Source organism: Bison bison, unplaced genomic scaffold, assembly GCF_000754665.1.
Source record: "Bison bison bison isolate TAMUID 2011002044 unplaced genomic scaffold, Bison_UMD1.0 scf7180017864239, whole genome shotgun sequence".
NCBI classification, from domain to species: domain Eukaryota; kingdom Metazoa; phylum Chordata; class Mammalia; order Artiodactyla; family Bovidae; genus Bison; species Bison bison.
In genome coordinates, this window is record NW_011494811.1 from 7,540,053 (window position 1) to 7,545,984 (window position 5,932).

Sequence of the window (5,932 nt, forward strand, 5' to 3'; positions counted from 1 at the left end):
GCGCCTTCCCCGCCCGCCGCCGAGTCCCGCTCTCGCCGCTCGGTGGCCAGTGTCGAGCCCGCCCGCGAGCGCCGGAGGCGGAGCAGCCACCTCCCCCCGCACGCCCCGCCACAGCCCAGGACTGGCAACTTTCCTTCCACGTTCTGGAACATCAGAGAGGCTCTGAGGGAGACGCTAACTCAGAATGCAGGTTAACCACCACCGAGGGTCGGGAGAATGTCACACACTCCCTCAAGCAAGCTTTTCGGGTCGATTTCAGCTAGAAACTTCCCTAACATTCTCGGACTCCTAGGTCTTGGAAGTGGAGGTAAGAAAAGCAGATCTGCGAATTAGATACCAGACCTTGATCAAGTCCGTAAACGTTTATGGACCTTTTGTAAAACGAGAAATTTGGATTAGATGGCCTTTAAAATCTGGTTCAGTATTTCCTATAGCGTGGTCCAGACCTCAGTGTCACCTGGCGGGAAGATGAGGCGCTTGTTTTTAATGCAGAATGCAGGGTCCCTCCTTCCTGGAAGCTGGGGAGTGGAGAACAGCCTCAACCTTACACCGATATATAACTCCCTGGTCTGATACTCAGTCGAAACTGAATCCTCGGGAATCCAAACTGCAAGTGTCAGTTTAATTTTCCAGCAAATTACTCAATGCCTTTGGACTCAGGATGATGTCAGTTGACTCCCACTTACCTCCTGTGCTGCTATTATAGTGTTATTACTAAGGCACTGGAGGTCCTAAATGAAAGGTATTGTATCAACTCACTATCATCACACCGAAGAAGCAGTGACTTTAAAGTATTTCTCTACTGAGTTTGTGTTGCAGATTTATTTTTTTTATAAGTCCTAGTTCATATGTATTATATGGTTCAAGAATCTTGCTTGGATTACTTAGTTAAATTTGGTGCTTATGACCCAAACTAAATGGTAAGAAGCAGAGATTAAGAGGTTTGATAATGCATTCAGTTAACATGGAAAAAAGTAGCTGAAAATTGCACCCACAATTTGGGACAATTATTTCAAACAGCTGTACCTCTGTAGCAGGATGATTTGGGTAAGTTGTTTTAAAAGCACATTATTTTGATAATAGCTTAACTCTTTAAAAAACTACATACTACCAATTTACTGCACAATCTATGGCACACTACCAATCCTTGTATTCCAAGAAAATAGTTCTGATACTATCACTTCTCTTCTTGGACTACATAGGTCTGCATTATTTATTATCAAAGGCTTGGTTCACAACAGTGGTCTATATAACAAGATTTTTCTTGGCCTGGTGTATCTTTCCCATAGTACCATTTTGCCTGATGTAATACATGCAAATCAACCATGGGGTGGAGCAGGTCTCCAGGATTAATGACGTTGTCCACAAAGCATTGTCTGCTATTTTCCTTCTCTGTTCTATTCAATTTGTTTCTATTTTATATTGGTTGCTTCTTTTATAATAAATGCTGCAAAACCATCATGGCAACAGTCTCTGGGGAAGATAATTTCTTCATTATTGTTCCCTTCCAGGCATCTAGGTTAAAAGTCCTCAAAGTGAAAGGACTGTTGTTCCATATTCCATACTGTATCTAGTGCACTTAAGATAGTCCAGAATAAAGTGTCTCAAAATGTTTTCAGATACCCCTAATTAGAGCCTTTTAATTACCTGTAGCATCTCCTAGCCATGCCAATTTAGATATTAATATATACTTTTAAATCCACAAATTAGACTAAGGGCAAGAACACTGAAACAGGTCCTCCACATTTTGAAATAAAAATAAAATGTAATGCTAAGCCAAACAGAGACACACCTGGCTCTTTTGAAATATAACACTAGGCATGTGAACGGATGGCTCATATGCTCATATATCTCTGACTGGCAGAATAAGGGCTGCCATAAACCCAGCTATGCCCACATTCTCCCATGCACCGAAACACAGATACCATACAATAACACAGTATGATGCCATATTATGTGTCTTAGCTATTATTTACATCAGGCCTTCATATTTATAGCAAAAGATCCACCCACCTCAACAGCCCACCTGAGAGACTTTGCTAGCTCCAACTGTGGGAAGCACAGGTTTCGCAAATTGATCAAACAAAGCACATCTGTGACTAGGCACACAAGCATGCTGTGGCATGTGGTGAGAACTACTGAGGCAGACATTCAAAATATGCTGGCACATTGAACAGAGCAAGACAGAAAACTTGATCTGAGGCATTCAAGTGAGTTGGACATCCTGATGCCATTGAAGGAACTAGTCACCTCTCTTTAAGTTAGGCAACGACTCCTCTTTGAACTAGAGTTGTTGTTTACATTTTTGCACCCCACACTAAACTGTGAGTCCCTTGTCTTTGCATCCAGAGTGCCTGAATAAGAAAGGCAACAGATTTTATACTGGAAGTAAATTCTAGAGTGGTACTTGGGTAACAGGTTAAGAAGGATTACGGGCTGCATCTACATTTTTCAAGGAGGAATACAAGTTTATTAGTAACTGAGTCTCTACAGTCTCTACCCTGGGCACATAAGGGGAGAGTACTGACACTAGTATCATGTATTTATCAACATGATGGCAATAGCAGATAATGATGCTAAATGATTGGCCTGATGGTTAAGTGAATTTAAGAACAACACAAAGTATCTCTAGGCCAAGAGGCAGATATTATACTAAGGCAGGGTAAGACAATGTTACCACTTACTTCTATCTTATTAACAGTGTTGCCACTAAAGATATCAGGAGATTGATATACAACTAAACAATTTGTTAAGATGTTAACTCTGACCACTGCAAGGACCAATCTTTTGCTACCATATATTTATGGCACTAGCAGCACATGTGTAAGCCTGGGATGAAAATAGCTGGCCAGGAAAAGGGCTCTGTTTCTCTTTGTCTAAAAATCCAATCACACCCTGTAAAGGCCTGAGCTCCTTATCTCATTCTAGTCTTGTTTCCTGCCAAATCCGGAAACTAACAAATAAATGTTGGCTAATTGCTCCCTGGATCAATGTGATCTTTCTGACCATTGTCCTGCTTCAAGTAGAAAGGTGTTTCCAACAACATGCAAGTGTGCCCTGCCAAGGTATGCAGTAGACAGTCTCCTAAAATAGTGAGCCAGTCAATCGAATTTCTGCCTATTCAATATTGTAGAGTTTGAAGAAAAAACAAATGTGCTATGATTCAGTGAAGTTGTTTATGTAAAGTGCTAAGCACGGAGCCTTGCATGCAGTAGGCACTCAACAAATGATAGCTATGATTACAATAACTTTAGTAAATAACAGTGGGACTTAGAAAGGTACTATTTCAAAAGCACTTTTATCAAACTGGCAAAGTATTGGGTTAAAAAAATATTCTATAGCTCACCTCATTTTACATAAAAGACTGAGCCTCTAGAGAAAAAGATTTCCCTAATGGCATAAAACTAGTAGAAGCAATTCCCGGATTAGAACCTAGAAAAGTTTTTAGCAGAAATAAAGGTATCATTTAGAGAAATCCTGTTGTACATCTTTTTTGTTTTACTCTCAAAAGCACAGCATCAAATTAGTCACACCACTCAGCTCACAATTAAAAATAAATAAATAAAAATAAAAGACATCAATATATCTCTCTCAAGGAAAGACAAGTCTAATGGAGCAAATTAAGCACAGATATTGAAAAGCTAAACAATGTAATAAATAAGGTAAGCCTTATTGACAAATTTAACCTCAAAAATAGAGAATATACTCTTTTTAAGCACATATAGACTCAGTCATGAAAACTGGCTTTGTACTATGTCACAAAGAACTCCTCAATAGTAGAAAAAAGTAAAAATCACGAAAATAGTATTTAGGTTAGACAATAATGTCAATAAATACCATAATAAAACTAAAAATTGATAACAAAATCAGAAAACAGTCTTTCCCATGTGAATATTTTAAAGTATACTATTAAAGAAGTGTTAGAAAAGGGTAAAGTACAATGTAAACTCAAAGCATTTCCAAAAAATAATGCTAATGGAAACAATACATATCAGAATCTATAAAAAACAAATTAGTGATTGGAAAAAATTTTATAGCTTTCAAATATTTATACAATAAGAATAAATGAATTCTATCTCTAACATGAAAACCTAAAGCAAAGAAAAGCAGAGGAAGAAAATAAAGATAAAAGCAATGAGGTTGAATACAGAGAACCAATACGACCAATAAACAGTCAACACATGCTGATTATTGGAAAATAAAAAATATTTTAATGACAGATCAGTAATGAACCTATTCCAGAAAAAGGGGAAGAAACATAAACATTCAATATAAGAAATCTAAGGGGTTTTAGAAACAAAAACTTACATTGTTATTCGGTGTTCAGTCACAAAGTTGTGTCTGATTCTTTGTGACACCATGGACTGCAGCACGCCAGGCTTCCCTATCCTTCACCATCTCCCTGAGTTTGCTCAAACTCATGTCCATTTCATCCTCTGTTGCCCTCAATCTTTCCCAGCATCAGGGTCTTTTTCCATGAGTTGGCTCTTTACATCAGGTGGCCAAAGTATTAGAGCTTCAGCTTCAGCATCAGTCCTTCCAATGAATATTTAGGGTTGCTTTAAGATTGACTGATTTGCTCTCCTTGCTGTGCACGGGACTCTCAAGAGTCTTCTCCAGCAGCACAGTTCAAAAGCATCAATTCTTCAGTTTTAATGGTCCAATTCTCATACCCATACACAACTATTGAAAAGCCATAGATTTGACTATACAGACCTTTGTCGGCAAAGTGATCTCTGCTTTTCAATATGCTGTCTAGGTTTGTCATAGCTTTTCATTCAAGGATCAAGTCTCTTTTAATTTCATGGCTGTAATCACTGTCCACGGCTGTAATCACTGTCCACGGTTGTAATCACTGATTTTGGAGCCCAAGAAAATAAAATCTGCCACTGTTTCCACTTTTTCCTCTTCTATTTGCCATGAAGTGATGGGACCAGATGCCAAGATCTTAGTTTTTTGAATGTTGAGTTTTAAGAAAGCTTTTTCACTCTCCTCTTTCACCCTCATCAAGAGGCCCTTTCTTTCCTCTTCACTTTCTGCCATTAGAGTGGTATCATCTGTTCAAGCTGGATTTAGAAAAGGCAGAGAAACCAGAGATCAAATTGCCAATATTTGTTGGATCATCGAAAAAGCAAGAGTTCCAGAAAAACATCTACTTCTACTTTATTGACCATGCCAAAGCCTTTGACTGTGTGGATCACAACAAACTGTGGAAAATTCTTGAAGAGATGGGAATACCAGACCACCTGACCTGCTTCTTGAGAAATCTGTATGCAGGTCAGGAAGCAACAGTTAGAACTGGACATGGAACAACAGACTGGTTCCAAATCAGGAAAGGAGTACATCAAGGCTGTCTATTGTCACCCTGCTTATTTAACTCCTATGCAGAGTACATCATGAGAAATGCTGGGCTGGATAAAGCACAAGCTGGAATCAAAATTACCAGAAGAAATATCAATAACCTCAGTCATGCAGATGACACCACCCTTATGGCAGAAAGTGAAGAACTAAAGAGCCTCTTGATGAAAGTGAAAGATGAGAGTGAAAAAGTTGGCTTAAAACTCAACATTCAGAAAACTAAGATCATAGCATCTGGTCCCATCACTTCATGACAAATAGATGGGGAAACAATGGAAACAGTGACAAACTTTTGTTTTTCTGGGCTCCAAAATCACTGCAGATGGTGACTGCAGCCATGAAATTAAAAGATGCTTGCTCCTTGGAAGAAAAGTTGTAACCAACCTAGACAACATATTAAAAAGCAGAGACATTACTTTGCCAACAAAAGTCCATCTAGTCAAAGCTACGGTTTTTCCAGTAGTCATGTATGGATGTGAGAGTTGGACTATGAAGAAAGCTGAGCGCTGAAGAATTGATGGTTTTGAACTGTGGTGTTGGAGAAGACTCTTGAGAGTCCCTTGGACAGTAAGGA